Source organism: Buteo buteo, chromosome 15, assembly GCF_964188355.1.
Source record: "Buteo buteo chromosome 15, bButBut1.hap1.1, whole genome shotgun sequence".
Taxonomy (NCBI): Eukaryota; Metazoa; Chordata; class Aves; order Accipitriformes; family Accipitridae; genus Buteo; species Buteo buteo.
This window is the reverse complement of record NC_134185.1, coordinates 29,721,936-29,738,628: the sequence shown is the minus strand read 5'-3', so window position 1 is coordinate 29,738,628 and position 16,693 is coordinate 29,721,936. Positions and strand designations below refer to the sequence as shown.

Below are 16,693 nucleotides of genomic sequence, written 5' to 3'. Positions count from 1 at the left end.
AGGTTTGTGGGATCCCCTTCTACAAAGAATGGTATTAAAGGGCATTAGTCTGCTGGATATAGCTGGGACTTCTAGATTGGCTGCTGGTGATGTCACAGCCACCCGTGTGCCCTATAAATCTATTTTTTGTTTTTATGTGTAAATGATGTAATGCCCGCAAGCTTCCTCGGTCAGGGTTCATTATTTAATTTCTCAGGTGGCTGAAGTCGTAGGCTTTGCGGCGTCTACGGCCACCCACGATGTGCTCTCACTGCCCAGAAATGAACTTCCTCTTAGGCCTTGTTTTCTAATTGGCATCTGCAGAATTAAAAGTCCACTGACCACTGCATGTCATGGGAACACTTGGGAAAGTATCTCTGGAATGATAAAACCATTTTGATCCCAAAATAATGTGTGTGCTTAAACTAAGGCCTTCTCTGATAGAAAGAAGACAATTAAAGCCAAGTTTTGATATGGTGCCACATTAAGAAAACCCCCAGTTTTCGTGAGCAAACACCTACTTGTAAAATAACACTCGCCAAGCAAGATAAAATCCTTGCTTTACCTAATCTAGTATTCCACCCTTGACAGAATTTTATCCCGAATTTTCTTTACGAAATATGAGTGCATCTTTACTAACATCACCGAGCTCCTAAGTCGTTCCTGGGGGTGGTTCTCACCAGTGGAGTCATGAGGATTTATCTGTCCCCTTTGTCTTACCTATTGGTGATAAACACATCTCATGCTTTCTTTTAACCCTGCCAAACTCACATCCTTGGTGTTGTTTTACCTAAATGTTTATAAATCCAAGGAGTTAATCACCCATGAAAAACTGTTTCCTGAATGCAGAGGCTTTCCTACACTGGTCCAACTGGCCCTGAGAAATCAGCTTTCTCCATAATACTGCCTAGTGTCACGGTACCAAACCCAGTGGTTTTCTGATAATATCTGTGATCCTTCACTTTTTGGCAAACTGAAATATTGTGCCTGGTTAGCAATTAAAAGAAATTGAATGGAGCAGTGCAGAGGTCAAATTATTACCATATAAACACTGATTAGCATTCCTTAAACTGTGTAAATCCTTAAACCCTGAAAGGATAATCTTCACAAATTACAGTTACTTTCATGAACCTAGAATCAAGCATCTCAGATAAAATTAGCTTTAGAAGGGCCTGGCCCAAAGCACAGTGAAACCTGTGACAATTGAACTCATCCCAAAGATTTAGAGTAAAATTCCTCTCTGCCAGAGTTAGGATTCTTACTGAGGAAACGGCAATAATCGATAAAAGGATGTACTTATAGAGGAACACAAATATATTTGCAAATATATTATATGCTTGCAGGCAAGTTCATTCTTCTACAGTAGTAAAGTCATATACAAGATACTTCAGATAGTGGTTATTTAATTTGAGTCTATATGCATCACAAATATTAAAAGAAGAAGAAACCCAGGGAGAGACATAATTTTTTCACAGAAGGAAATCTGTTGAAGAGAATTTTTAATCTACAAGGTTGTGAACAACTAAAACATATTATTTATCTTCTGAAAGAACTTCAGCAAAAAAACCAGCAACATGAGAAAAATGGATGTTCATGCTGTAGACAATACAAGTGGCTCCTGCCTTTTCTCACAGTGAAAATGCTCAAAGAATGTTTTTGGACAGGATGTTTCCAGCAAAGAATTTCAGAACAGCTTTTTACTTTCTCTCTGTTGAGTATAAACCAGAAATTAAAAGGTGGCAATGAGAAAAAAACCTCATAAGGAAACATTTTGTCCTCAGCAGCACCTTTTTACTCAGGGAGAATTTTAGCTGTGGCAGAGGCAAGAACAAAGGTCTGTTGGGCAAGTGGAGCTAGTCAAAGGATTTGCTCCCAAATATTTCTTCCTGTATTCAGTCTTTTCTACACCTGATGTCTATTGACCAGGGTTTCATCACTGTGAACCTTCCCCTTCCATCTGATTTTGATGTCCTCAGCTTATCTTAGGACTCATGTTTCTCCCCCACCTTTTCTTCAAACCAGCCTTCCCAGTGGCTTGGGCATTACCTTCTGCTTTGCCTGTGTTCCCCTCCCAGGGCTTTTGCCTCGCTAGAGCACCGCATCGGACACGGACCCCCAGTCGCCGCGCACAGCCTTCACCGACAAAACCCGCAGGACCCAGCTGGGTGCTCAGCCTCCGCGGGCGCTGCCTCTCGGGAGCAGCCCACCGCCCTCCGTAAGCCTCCTCGCTTCGTTCGGAGAAGGGCACAGGGCTTACAGGGCAGGTCCCAGGGCACTGGGTGATGCACCAACCCCAAACAAATTTGGCAGCGCTAAATTCCGAATAAGATGAAGTGGTACCGTTTCGACGGAAAGTATGAACAGGGACTTTGAGCCGAGCCACACGCTTTGCAGCAGGGCAGACGTTTAGGGAGGTCCTCCCTGGTTTGATGGCAACACTTGGCCAGCTGGGAAAGTCACCTCATTTTGCAGAGCTGACAAAGAAAAAATGTCGTTTTGCAGCTGACATCCAGAAAGCCGCACCGTGACGACAGCTGGGTTTAAACCCTCCCGTGCGCACGCACAAGGTCTGCTGCTTCCCAAGTCTCGAGATGTCAGCCCAGGCCCCAAGGGTTGCATGGTGGAGGGCAAAAAATAAACAGTCAAGCATCGCCGGCTGCCGCCGGGCACCCTGCATTCCCATGAGAAACTTGCAAAGTCGGATAAACTGCGTCACGGCAGCCTGCAAACCGGAGGCCTGGACGGTTTAAAAATACCGCCTGCCACAGATTTCCCAGGCCATATATAGTTCACACATCTCACGGTAGCAGGAAGGAGCTGAAAAGACACACAGAGACACAGAGAAGGAAGAAAGTAACGGGGGACGCGATTGCCAGCGTGCAATAAAAACAGGTTAAAAATAGCCCGGACCGCAACAGCTCCCTGCTAGCAGGGGGTTGCAGGGGCCGCTGGTTCTCCCTGCCCTCACTGGCCCCTCTCTCAGCAGCCTATTTTCTGCCGGGAGGAAAGGGCAGGAAGGAAGCTTTCGGTTCCTGTAGGCAGAAAGAGAGAAAATGACAGCCCTGCTTGTTTTGACACTGGGCAGGCTCACGGAGGCTTGCGCAGATACCCGGCCAGCACTGCGGGATCCCTTCTCCAAGGGGTGGGTGGGGGGGCATGGGGAGAACACAGCCTCGGATGGCACACAGCAGCGGCACACGTAACCCCGAGAGATGTGATGCCACGCTGCCCCGAGACAGATGTGATGCCACGATACTCAGAGATGTGATGCCACGATGCTCAGAGATGTGATGCCACGCTGCCCGGAGGGGAACACAGCCTGTGTTTTGATAAGGGCTTTGAAACGAGTCTTATCTTCCTGCCCCCACCCTGGGTATGTGTTGAGTCCTGACCTGGAGGCAACACCGAGCTGTCCAACCTTATTCCGGTAAAATAAAGAAAAAGCAAAAACCCACTTGTTTTGCCCATCATCTCTTCTCTCCCGCAGCCCAGCCTCCCCAGAGCCATTGCAAAGGGAAAGCGGCCACGTGCCAAATGGGGTTATCTCTCTGTGATGATCTTCCCCATCACCTTCTCCTAGCCCTGTCCCTTGCAGGGAAAGTGAGAATATGAAAGCGTGTGCCATCAGGCCGGGGTGGGTGAGCCGAGGCTCCTGAAATCTCCTTGCTTGTTGGGATTTCCAGCAGCCAGGTGAGCACTGCCTGATTTGTGGCTTGGGTGGAAAGAAAGAGGTGTTGGTATGTCTCCAAAGGCCGCACGGTTCATCGTGGGGCCGGTTTTAATTTGTTCGTTAGAGTGCTGGGATATTTTTCTTTTATTCTTGGTCACTTGCATCCTGCAGGCCTGCCTGCCCCAGCCGCAAACAACTTCTGTCAACTCCTAGATGCCGACACGAGGCACCGAGAGGGGTCCAAGCCAAAAGCCCAGATTCCAAACATCCCTGAACTTTGGAGAAGTTCAAATCAGAGCACACATCTTTAGTGAGAAGAGGAAAGCTGTAATGTGATCCCAGCCCTGGGCAATAGAGGTAACACTCTAGTGTGGTCTGAAGGTGACTTCCAGAATATGTGGTGTGGAGCAGAGTGCAGGAGGAGAGGGAAAAGCAGGAAGGCATTTTTCATATGTTAAAAAAAAAAAAAGCTCTCGGAGGGAGCTGGGTGTCTGCTGTCTGTGGGAGGGTGATGAAGGTTGCTGACAGAGTAAAGGGGGTTAAGAGAGGTAGATGGACTCTGAATGGAACAAGGAGTGATACCAAAGAGCCCTGAGGGCTGTCAGGGAGGTGTCAAAAGTCAGGAAGGAGCGGAAAGACCGAGAATTCAGGGAGAAGTCTATCAGACCGCATCTGCCTATCTGCGAGAGCCTGAGAGTGACAGCCGCGTTCAGGCTCACGCACGTCCCTGTCGTGCTCTCCGCCTGCCTTTCACACGGATCAAAACCCTCCGAATGCCCCAGCTCCAGTCCTGTTTGCAGGGGAAGGATGCCTTCGGCTAGAAAGGCAGTGCTGGGCACTGGCTGCGCCGTGCGTGGGTGTCGTGGTTTAATGAGGAAGACAATTAACTCTATCCCAGCTGAAACCAGGACAGTGGGGCGGCGAGCAGCCCCAGCCCCTCCGCATGATGCTGGCAGCACCCACCCCAGCCCTTCCCGCTGGAGGGACAACACGGGATCTTCCCCGCTGGAGCACAAGAAGCTGCGTGCTGCTCCTCCAGCTCTCCATCAGCTTGCCTCTCAGTTCATCATTTAGGCTTGCAAGAATTAAGGCTGGGTGTTAAGAATGTCAGGCTGCACAAGCAGAGATGCCTTTTTCGCTCCATGTCAGGATATGGATGCTTTGATTTCTCTTCCCAGAAAGGCTCCTTGGATGGCCCACAGAGAGGCAGCAAACCGCCTAACTGGGTTTGCCTAATGCTATATTAATGCCCCGGGTGTGTTTAGACATACCAGTCTCTGTACACCCCAGCAACAAGCTTTAGCCTGAACTCAGAGGGCACCAGGCTGCAGGAACGGGGAGCCATCCCCATCAGATTACAGAGGGTTAAGGTTTAAGGTCGGAGCGGTGCCCAGCTGAAGGGGACAGCGGCTCCGTGCTTGCAGGAGGGTGGGATGACAACCCCAAGGGTGACTGTGCATGTCGTGTGCGGGCAAGGGCGATGGTGTGTGCCATGTCCTAAATGATTTTATGATTCTATGATTCTATGTCCCACTCAAGGGCCAGAGGAGCGAACTCCCGGAGATACCGAACCTCTCTCCGGCCAGCTGCCGGGGACTGGTCGGATGGCTTTCATGCCATGCCATGACACCGGCCACAAAGCGTAAAGGATAGCCTCCTGGCTCTCACTTCCTTAGTTAAAGAATACCACCGCTAATTAACTGACAGTAACACGGAGCTATTCTTGGCCGTAGGTGGATCTTACTGAGGTCATACTGGTTGTGGGTAATGTAATTTATTACCCTGTGAGGCACTTTGGGATACAGTGTGAGAAGACCACTTGGAAAGTGCCAAAGCAATAACCCAAGTCAGGATTTTCCCTGGTAAGGTAATATGTTCCATACTTGCTGTGCCTCTGAGAAATAAAGCATCGAAGTTGCACTGGCTCCAGCGCAATGCTGTAAAGATTTCCAAATACATCGGTGGAAACAGAGGACTACTGTGCTGAAGAGGTGGGTCCCTCTTAGGCGCAAAAGAAGTGCAAGGCTTTTATTTTTTTCTTAAAGCGACTCCAAAGACAAAAATCCCATCCTGTGGAAAGGCACTGCCAAAGAGAAGTATCATGCTTTGGGCAGGCGGGCAGCTCTCCCCACACGGCAGCGGGGTCACGCCGTCCAGCCCACGCTAGGACTGGAGCTGTACTCTAGGTGAACTCTACCAAAAATTAGCTGTACACGATGCTGCATTCCCTCCTTTCTCGGAGGATCAAAGTCGCTGGATCGAGTCCCAGCTTTCTGCAGATAAGCAGGTCACAGGACTAGTTTGCACCTCTGTGCTGCTTGTAATACACCGTGTTACAGATTCCTCTGGATTTCCTAGTTTGTGCCCATATAAACTGGATACCGCTGGTCACATTTTTCCCCGTTAGTCCTCTGAGCTAATCTAGTGACCTGCGATACTTCTACAGACTCTTAACACCAGTGCAGGCTCTCTGGCAGCGTTACATCTGATTATAAATTACTACCGCTGTTCCTGCCCAAACACTCTTTCTGATTCCCTTGTTTTGTATAAAAAGCTCATGCTGTCCTTCGAAAGGCTTCTCCCACCAGCACGGCAGCACGAGGGCAGGTGCGGCAGCTCAGCAGCCTGACTTGGATTAAACCTTTTCTGAAGGGTGGAGGGAGAAAGACAAGGCTCTCTGGTTTGGTAAGCCATGAGGCATCCCTAATGCCTAAGCAAGACGCATGTGAAGAATAGGGGGGAGGGGGGAGATAGCAATAATTGGAAATCCATTTCACTTGTATAAAAGTGTTAATTAGTTGTTTATCTGCAGGCACATTGCGGGCTTCACAAAGGCACATGCAAGTTACAGCAATTAATTACTAGCAGGGGCTGGGAGACTGTCTCCCTAATTAAAATTTGTGATCAAGCAGCAGCAATGGGTGATTCGAGAGCAAACAGCAGAACATGTACATATATATTCTTTAAAAAGATAACATGGTTTTGTGTCATAGGACTGGGTGATAAATTGACTGTAATTTTAACCATTGCTGTTGTTTAAGCAATAGATACATTTCTAATATGCAAGTGATAGCTTTAGAGCGAGTAATTTTTTTACCCACGCAGTTTATCTGTCAGTAGAAGGAGACACATGTAGAAACATGCAAGAATTTATGTCAAATCCAACAAATAGTTTTGGATGAAAAAATAGATGTGGAATTGAGAAAAACCCAACCATGTTTCCAGAAAGATTTATTTAATTTTTGAATGGTAGCTCATGACCTAATGTTCCTATTTTAATTAAAAAATAAAAAGAAATCCCCAAGTCCAAAGTACTCTGTTGATTTGAAGATAAATATTTTTTCCTGTTCTCACACCCAGCTACAGCAGCACACGCTCCCAGTGTCCGTCCTCCCCAGAACATAAAAAGTTTTTAAGGACTGAATGAGGGAGAAATTTAAACAGAGGCATCTTACCAGCAAAGAAAAAGACATGACAATGCTTTGGATAAAGCATTTAAATGTTTTATCTCATTTGTGAAAAATACATTGAGTATAATAATAGAATAGCACTGAATTAAACTTGTACAACTCCAGTGGGATGGGAAGCATCCTGAAAATTTTGGCTTGGGATCCTTCTTTACAACACTTTTTAAAAAATATCTGATAGCTGGAGCAGTGAAGAGCATTCCCAAAGTAAAAGTGACCTTCATAATTATTTTCATAGGTTATTTTTGGCAAGGCTGATTGATTGAAAATTATTTCCAATGAGTGTATTTTAAAAGTGACACATTTGTCTTTTCTTGTTGTCAACCATTCAATTCACAAATATAGGTATCATTAAAAATTACTCATAACCTCATTTCTGGAATATTTTTGGCCGGGGGATTGTTTAAGGCAAGCTGTGAGTATTGTCCAGCCTGTATCTGAGCTGTGTCCATCACCAACAGTGACCGTGGCATTTTCTGTGCTCTGCTGGGTGGCTGAAAAACACCTGCAAACAAAATTTTGGAGGCACTGCTTCCAGCTGTTCATTGAAACTCCCCTTTCCATGTTTTGCAAGTCACAAAAGATCTACTTTTTCTCAGGAATATTGCAGCCAGGAAGCCAACAGAAAGGTTTGCTGAAATACTTCCATGCAGAAAACAGAAAAAATGAGCAGAATAAAGTTCAAACCAATGCCAACAAACTGTACGTGGTACGGTACAGCCTGTTTCTCACAGCTGTGTTCAGAGATGAAGAAAATGTTTCCGTGGGTCTAAGGACTCCCTGAACAGGAATGGGCTTCCAGCAGGGAGGAAGCACAGCACCACGCAATGAAACACAGGATCGTACGGTGGCTGCTTACTGTAGAAGGTCTTCCCTTTTTGTATGCGGCAGGTCAAAAATTCAAAGCAAAAAGTTGCATGAAATGGAGCTGTAACTTTATATCTAAATGTGTAATTCAATTATAAATGGCGTGTCTTGGCCATTGCCCACAATAAAAGAAATATCTGATTAATCTGTGTAAAAAAAGAGTTCATATTTCGAAAATGAAAAGTTAAAATCCAAGACGAGCCCTTAATTACCACGCAATGACCACAAAAAAAACCTCACAAAAACCCAAATTCAATTATCTGAAATATTATTGCTTGATAGTACTTTAGCCTTCCAGTTTGGACACTAAAACATTCCTGATGTAAGAACAAGGACGGGTGAGACCAAGATTTTTTTCTTCTCCTCTGCCGACAAACTAGGTTTTGCAGCTTTTCCTGAGTGGACCATTTTTAACTTTCAGAATAGTATCTGCCTAAAACACTTACCTTATAACATAGCTGCTAGGAGCTAAGTTATGAGGGAACAGGAAATTGCAAAACAATTGGGGAAAAAAAATGGAAAAAAAAGAAAGAAAAAGAAATTGAAAAGAAATTGGAGAAAAAGGAAAACTGAAATTGAAAAAAAAGCAAATAAATCTTAGATCATGGAAAATAAGTTTTGTGAGGAAGTAAGGATTTACCTTTCACCTTTCTGCACATGCATATTATTTTTTTCCTTTTTATACCAGTATATTCACAAGAGAAAGTCAAATAACAGCAAAGAATAACCGACAGCCCAGTGTAAAAAAAAAAAATCCAAAATACTTGTGGAATCAGGGATTTGGGGGGGATTTACAGTTGCCCCTTAGAATAACTTTAAAAAAAATACAATGTTTACCATTAGTAGAGTCACAATCCACAGCAGGGAAGGTACAAAACTTTAAGCCATGAACTGCAGCTGAAGAAAAAGTCATTACTAAATTAGCGGAGCCGAACTTCAGTCAGCCAAGTAGAAGACTCCCCTTTCTACCAGTTAATTTAGACAGCTAGTCCTTTCCAGCTCAACAGCCATCTGCACCTCTTTAAGTTGTCATATTTGGTTTGATTGAAATGTTCACAAAGTAAAAAAAAAAAATCCAGAACTTTGAAACAGCAAGAATCTTACTGACAAGCTTTGTAAAAATCAAGCCTATTAACTAAAAAAAAAAAGCAGCTAGACAAAGAAACCAATATACAGGCATTTTCTTGGGGTAGGTTTTATTGTGAATTGTGAATTGCATAGTAACCAGTTTACAAAGGTCAGCCAACTACGTTATCCAAGACAATTACAAATCTCACCTCAACAATTTTATAATGTGACTCTTTTGTAGCATTACTGGGGACGACCCTCCAAATAGCCAAAAAGGCAGGGAATATTTTTCATGTTGAATCATCGTTCAAGCATTGCTGTCATCTTCCTAATGTCACCGCACTGACTTGTCATTGCCCTGCAACGGAACAATTTTGCACAGCAGTTTATCAGGGTGCCTTACACTGGGATATTGCAACTACCAGCAGTCTTGAAATGCTCTCTTGAGCCTTCGTATGTGTGCTGTGCCACTTTTACACTCAGAGAGCTCTCTGACAGGGAAATAGCTCCTCTGCTTATGAAAACATTCACTAATTTTACTCTTAGCAAAACAATAAAAAACAAAATACATATTCTCACAGAGCAGAAACACAACTGCACCTAGGAAGGCATGTATAACATCTGCCAGTGTACTCGGTCAAAAAGCCTAACCAAGATACACGCTTTACAAAAAAGCATGTAATCTGTTTTGATACGCCCACACAACCTGTAAATTGATTATAAATTTACATTAACATATAAAATATATTCAAGACCAAGTGTCCAAATTAAGGTTTTTTGGGGGAAAAAAGAAAAGGTAAGTGTTTGCATATTTGCGTCACCTAAAGAACCTTAGCTTAAAAGGTAGGTAAGTTAAAATTAGTGTTTTTCTGCACAGCAGAAATTCAGGTGGATACTACTGTATTAGACTTGCCATATGAAAAATACGGGATAGGAAAAGCAGCAGTACTTTAGAAGACAATTTGTAATACTGAAAAATCCCTGGGAATTTCAATGGTACATGGCTGCAGGTCTTAGCTTTAAAAAATTTTGATGATTTATGATCTACTTGCAAAGAAACAGTAAAATTGTGGGCGTAAAGAAGCACTTCATAAAATCCTTGCATAAATTTTTACATATTACTAAAGAATGTGAAGTCAGCAAAGCAAAAAATGGAAATGTTAACATCATCTTAGTTCTCATTCTAGTGTGTCTTTTTTTTCACTTAAACTGCTGCATATGAGAAGTTCTTCTCTTTTTAAAGGCGGCACAAAGGGATGATATTTTGTCACTGAACATGACAAAGAGAGGTTACGGAGTCTCCATCCCTGGACACTATCAAAAACTAAATGGACACGGTCCTGTGCAACCTGCCTTAGTTGACCCTGCTTTGAGCAGGGGGCTTAGACCAGATGAGCTCCAGAGGTCCCTTCCAAGCTCAACCATCCTGTGATTCTGTGATCTTCATTAAGAAGAGTTATGTGCAATGTTGCAAGAATGTGTCTACTGGTCACATACTACTGAATATTGTGTATGTGCTGAACAATACAAAGGAAGTGAAATGTTTTTAACAAGAAAAAAACAGATAACTTTCATAGTTTGAATAATATTCAATTACTAAATTCTGATTTCCTAGAAAGTGTCTTTCAGCTGAACACCTTAATGTATTTTAAATGCTGTAAGACTGAGAAAAATTTTCCCTTGCCTGAATTCTCTAAGTCTTTATTTGATGATGAGCAGACAAAACAGAGGGGTACAGCTTGCAGTTCTGAACATTGTATTTCATTGATGGTTCATCATGGTATACATGATGATTTTACATGATTTTACACGTAACATGTAATGAAACTGCCATTGTCCACCCCTACTCTGCACTGTGTTTTTCACAAGAAAGAAGAACTCCGCAACACAAAGTGTAAACTCCTATTTAGAAAGTCTTTATCTGAATCATCAGTGGGCCTTTTCTTTTCCCCAGCCTGAGTCCTCTTGGCCGGTCAGTCTGTATAAGATCACAAATCACAGCATTTGTTTTTCAGTGCATGCCATTTTTAACGCTTTCTTGGGAAAGTTCACCCACTCTTGGCTCCCCTAGTCCCATTCCATTCTTTGTACTGGCAGATGGCCTAAACCAGGGAGAAGTGGTTGCACTTTGAATGCATGGTCATTTTTCATAAATTTGCTGTGCACTGTGTATACTCCATCCCTCCGTTTCTTCCTTACCCATCTCCTAGTCAGGGTGAACTCTCCACCAGCCCCAAAGTGGCTCACCCCAGCTTGCATGCAACGGCAACCACTTGCCTTCACGTCAGCGGTTGAGCAAGAGTGCAGTCATTCCCAGTTGTTAAACTGTGCCTAAAAGAAAAGGATTTGCTGATACAAATTCGAGGCATAACAAAAGTTACTTCTGGGTTAAAAAATGTTGGGTAGTTGTAAACAAAAGATTATCTTGCCCTACCTCTTGGAGGCTATAATATTTTTCCCAGCTCCCCCTTCATCGTGCCCCATAGTTTGTAACTGCATTTGGCAAAAGCTTATCTTCCACAGTCTGAATGTGGAAGAGTTTTGCTTATCTATCATGTTTATATTATGTGATTAGACAGTAGCCACCACCCACTGTAACTATGATGTGAAATGAGGAATGTGTGAAGATTTACTGCTTACTGTCTAAATGCAGCTTGGAAATATATCTCTACAAGAATAAACTTGCTTTTCAACTTAAAAAGTATAGCGTACACCTTGTTTCAGAATACTGAGGAAAATCAACACAGCAGGAAATCCCCGTGTTGACACACTCAGGTTGGTGCCACCGTTCTGACCTAATCAGGAAAGGAAATGACTTACAAGCAAGACCTACAAGCTGGGGTCAGCAGCCTCTGAGAACCAGCAGCCAGGGGCGTTCGAGGCTTGGGCTCCACTCTCATGGTGGCATTCAGTCGTGCCAACAGCACCTTCTCAGCCTGCCAGCCTGTCAGAAATGATAGAGCCAGAGATCAAATGAAGAAGAAAAAGGTTGCAGTGGAAGTCAAGAAACACTGGTTTCCACCTTCCTGCTGAACCACTGTTGACAAGACTGCTTTATTCCCTCACGGGTTTCCACGGCTCCTACAACACGATTCTTCCCGGCCAAAAGATCACGCGCTGTCATTTGTCCTTGTAGGTCTCTTGTGCTTTCCCTTCTACAACTCTTCCACGACGGAAAATGCTGTCACCTTCTGATTACTGCCACCCTCTGACACAAAACAAACCACTCGTAACCCCCAGGAGGGCTTACAGGGCAAAAGACAAAAGCTGCAGGTGGGTATTATTTCACACACGGCCAATTTGGGGAAAGTGGGAGAGAGTGGTAAGAAGGAGCCGCCTTGACCATGCCTCCGAGTGGCAGGGTGACGGTATTCCCTCCAGCCGTTTTTGGGCCGTCGCTGTGCCCCGTGGGAATGCTCATGTCCGCTCAGGACAGGGCAGGATGCCAGAGCCTCGCTGGAACCCTACGGAGACAGTCACACCAAGCTGAGGCGGCTGAAAGGGGAACCCAGCCTTGCTTAGCTTCCCCTGGGGTCCACGTCCTCCACAGGGGGGTTCAGAGGTAGCGCCTAATTTAAGGAGTGGTATCAGGGAAGGTGGAAACCCTCACATTTTCAGCTGTGAAAGCTCATTAGGATTTTACCAATGCCTCCTCCCAGCAATGGCATCTCAGCAGCACAGAGGCCCCACATCCAGACACAGTATCAGCCCCAAATGCTGCTGAGGGCTGGGTCCCCCCTGGGCCACCCAAACCCCTCACAGCTACATCAAAGGGCTCTCCCCAGAACTCATTCAGAGTTTTCTTTAGAGTCTGCCCAGCTGAAAAGTACGGTGGCATTAAATTGTATACACAATTTTTTTTTTTTTTTTTTTTAAAACAAACAAAGCCTCCAAGCCTGACAGGCAAGGGCAGGGATGGGATTAGGCAAACTTCCTATACAGACGATTCCTCTTTCTGTCTGTCAGCTTGTAAGTGCTTTCTCTTCTGGAACTATACAGTACTAACTGAGCCGGAAACAGCTATTTAAAAAGTGATTATAGTGTGACATTTTTGTTTGACCTAACATCAAGCCCTGTGCAGCTTAAATGTCAGCAAAGCTATTTACTATAGGGACAGACAGGCCCTAGCACGCTTAAATCTACCCAGCGTCTTAAAACTGCTTGCTGTCTCCACTCGGTGCACATGAACGACACCGAAGACAAGATGTAAAGCATAGCGCTCCGTAAGCTGTGATGATTGACTAATAAGCTGGGTGGCACAATGCATTCAGCGAGAGGCTCACAAGGAGGAAGACAAAATAGTGGATCATTAAAGTCAATCTCAGGTTAGAAAGCAGACGCCCGGGCGAAAGGTTCCCTTGGCTTAGCAACAGCATGCCAATAGCTGGTGTGTTTTGTCCAGGGATGTCTGAGGAGCTCAAATATTTGGACAGAAATAGCAAGCAGAATTTTTTTTTTTTTTTTTTTTTTTTTTTTTACAAGCGCAGGAGCTGCATCGATCACACGAGAGAGGAGGGAGCGCAGCCCCTGCAGCTGCCCTTAGCAGCCTCCCTGCAGCCCCCGCAGCAAAGCGCCGTGGCCGGCAGAGCACAAATCAGGCCACCCAACTGCGGCTGCCACGCAGGGTGACGGAGGGGAAGGGAGGCTTCAGAGCCGTGTCCCCAGCCGGCAAAATAAGAGCCGAGCGGCGGGGGAGCAGGGGGCTAATGCAGCTAATGACGTGCATCCCTCCCCGCGTGAGAACCGACAGGAATGAAGCGGCTTCAGGTCCTGCAAGGATGCACGAGCACGTACAATTATAAAGTGATATACAGAGTTATACAGTATCATGAGCTCTCTCTGGAACACAATGAACTGGTTTGCAACGGATGGAGATAAGTACACTTATAGGTCCTTAATGGGACCAGAGGCATATATTTGGACAGCGTTCCAGCCTGACCTTCTCCTCAGAGCCTAAAATAACAAACAAATCAGTGTGCCTTTATTTTGAGAAAACGTTGCTCACAGTAATAAGGGTGGGTGGGGGCACTCAAAAGGAAGCAGAGCTGTGATAAAACTTCCATTTTGTTCTTTCTTGCATGTCAGAAAAAAATTTAAATTATAAATCAGACTGCCTTTCAGGGATTATTTTTCTTTACATTGTTACATGCCTGATCACATCTGATTTTGGAAGCCAAGCAGGGTCAGACTTGGCTGGCATTTGGGAGACTGCTGAAAATGCAGTAGACCGAGCAGGATCTGTGTGCTCGTTATATGAACGCGCAGTGCCTAAAAGCATGACTGGCAGGGGGAATGACAAGAATATTCACACAGCTTTTCCATATTTTAAAATACTGCTTTTCTCCATATATAGCAACTGAAATAACCGAAAATAACATCATGAATCTTAAATGAGCATTTTTTCAAATAATAAAAAAAAAGAGACTGCTTGTGAATATTGGTTAATACTTTCCAAAGAGCACAGAAAAACCCTTTGAGCAAACTGATCATCAGGTCATTAGTGATAGGAAATAAATTCTTTAATTTCTGTCTGCTTGCTATTTACTTTACTAAGTGTTGACAGTGGCAGGGGACTGTTAAAATCCCTTCAAAACTCATTTAAGCACAGTAAGTGAAAACAGTATAAACTTTTTAACAGAAAAGATATGAGAGGTAGCCAGGGGATTATTTTATGTGGGGTTTACTGTTGTTCTTGGTGGTTTCAGTGACAAAGGGCTTAATTATATCATAGAAAGGTTCCTTCCTTCTTGCTTTACCTTAGAAAATTCCAGAAGATCAAGGCTGATCTGTTATCATTTTGCTTACAGGCTCCCAAGCAAGGTTTAAAACTTTAACAAAAGTTTCCTTCATTAAAAATGTTCACTAGTCATTCAAGTTAAAATGGGTATCATCTAAAAAAAAAACCTACTATAACTAGAACTCCCTTCCTCTCCCGCTTTCTTATCAAATGTCATCAGTGGGTACCTCTCAGATCCTGAGTGGGCCTTGTGGTCCAGGGTGAGCTTCATTTTTTTTTTGTCACCTCCTCCCACCGCAAAAGTTAAAAAGGCAAAACCGAGAGCGAACGTGTTACAAAGAAAACAGACGTCAAACAGATCTTTGAGTACCTTTCCTCCACCTTTAAACAAGAAATAAACTTGATACGGCAAAGTAAGACAAGCTTCACATGCTGCAAGCCTCTCCCACGTGGTGCCTGAGATGCCCTCGTTCAGTTTTGTGGCCCTTCTTTGTCATATCGAAATGTGAAGGATTTCTAAATCCTGATTTGGATGCATCCCCCAGCAGCAGAGAGAAACCGACAATTACTGAAGCAAGGCAAGTGGTTTTCAGTTTAGCAGGTTTTTCCTAAGCCAGGCTTGTGGTTTCATTTAAAGTTTGAATGCTTCCATTCTCTGAGAAGCCCAGTGGCTTTTCAATAGCAGAAGATCAAATGATGTTAATCGGGCAGTGTGACCTAATCCTCTAATTCAGCTGCCTTTTTACATTAGAAATGTTCTGCTCATGTAAGATTGATTTGCTCTTAAATTGACTTTTTTTTTTCCCTTTGGTTAAATGCGCTATTCTAAAGTTCTACTCCTGGCTCCGCAGATCTGTTACACAAATAAGGGAAGACCACTTTTTCCTCATTTTGTAGGTTTAGATAGGCTAATCCTCAGGGTTCTGATGGAAAATCTCTTGTTAATCACAGAAAGCCCAAGATATTACGCAACAGCAGCAAGTAGAACATCTTTCTTTTTGGTAGCGATCCCACAGGTTACCTACGCTGAATGGGGCTACCCTGGTCAGCTATTGCCGACTATAGGAAGGCTACCATAAGTGTACTTTCTCCTCAGCCTTCTGATATACCTTCCAGTGACATCCGCACACGTTTCACCAAAAACGGAAACACGGTCTCACGTGCCGGGGGTGCTGGACCAGCGCTGGAAAAGGGCAGCGGGAGCAGTGCTTCTCCGCCGTGTCCTCCCTCCACACCGTGCGTCTGCGGGCAGATCGCAGCCACACCTGACGTGCAGGACCACGGGAGAGAAAACAGTCTCTGCTGGGTTGCTCCACAAATGACTGATAGCTTACGAACTGAGGTTGCTTCACGCTGGAGGGGGGCAGCTGGGTGACCCCCCCCCCCCAAACACAGCCTGTCGGACTTGGCAGGTTCTCTGACGCTGTAACACCAGAAAAGCTCCTGAGCTCTACAAGTCCCAACAGATAGACCATCAGCACTGGTTGTGTCTACTGACCTTCACAGCAGCATCCCCTAACGAAGGCCACGTGAGGGGGAGCCTAGCCGGTTTATGGGACATGTGCATTTAACTGTATGAATCAGTTCCCATGCAGGCGTTTGGAACTAAAACTCTACAAAGCCTGGTGACAGCCATTACTTTTACAGGCAACAAACCCAAAGGCCGGACCCTCCTGAAACACTAGGTTCTGCGGTCAAATGAGCGTTAATGGCCAGCACAAATTACCTGTCGTTCACTTACCCCTAGGCTGGATTTGGCCAATATTTGCAGATAACTACCAGCCCATAGTTAACGCTATCAATGTTAACCTATTTCCTACAACCCTTCCTGGTTGAGCCGCAGAGTAAGTCTCAGCCGAAGATGGCCAGCTCTTGGCACAGACATCGTGCGTGGTGCCTCTCTCA

At 44.6% G+C, this 16,693-nt stretch overlaps 1 long non-coding RNA gene across 1 annotated transcript; it reads right to left on the bottom strand.

Moving 5' to 3' along the window:
- Nucleotides 1-8,322: 8,322 nt before the first annotated feature.
- Nucleotides 8,323-12,144, bottom strand: LOC142039658 (uncharacterized). Its single transcript, XR_012652998.1, has 4 exons — nucleotides 12,074-12,144; nucleotides 11,872-11,995; nucleotides 11,251-11,382; nucleotides 8,323-9,409 (listed from the first exon to the last, which is right to left on the bottom strand). It is a non-coding gene; the product is annotated as an uncharacterized LOC142039658 (long non-coding RNA).
- Nucleotides 12,145-16,693: the final 4,549 nt, after the last annotated feature.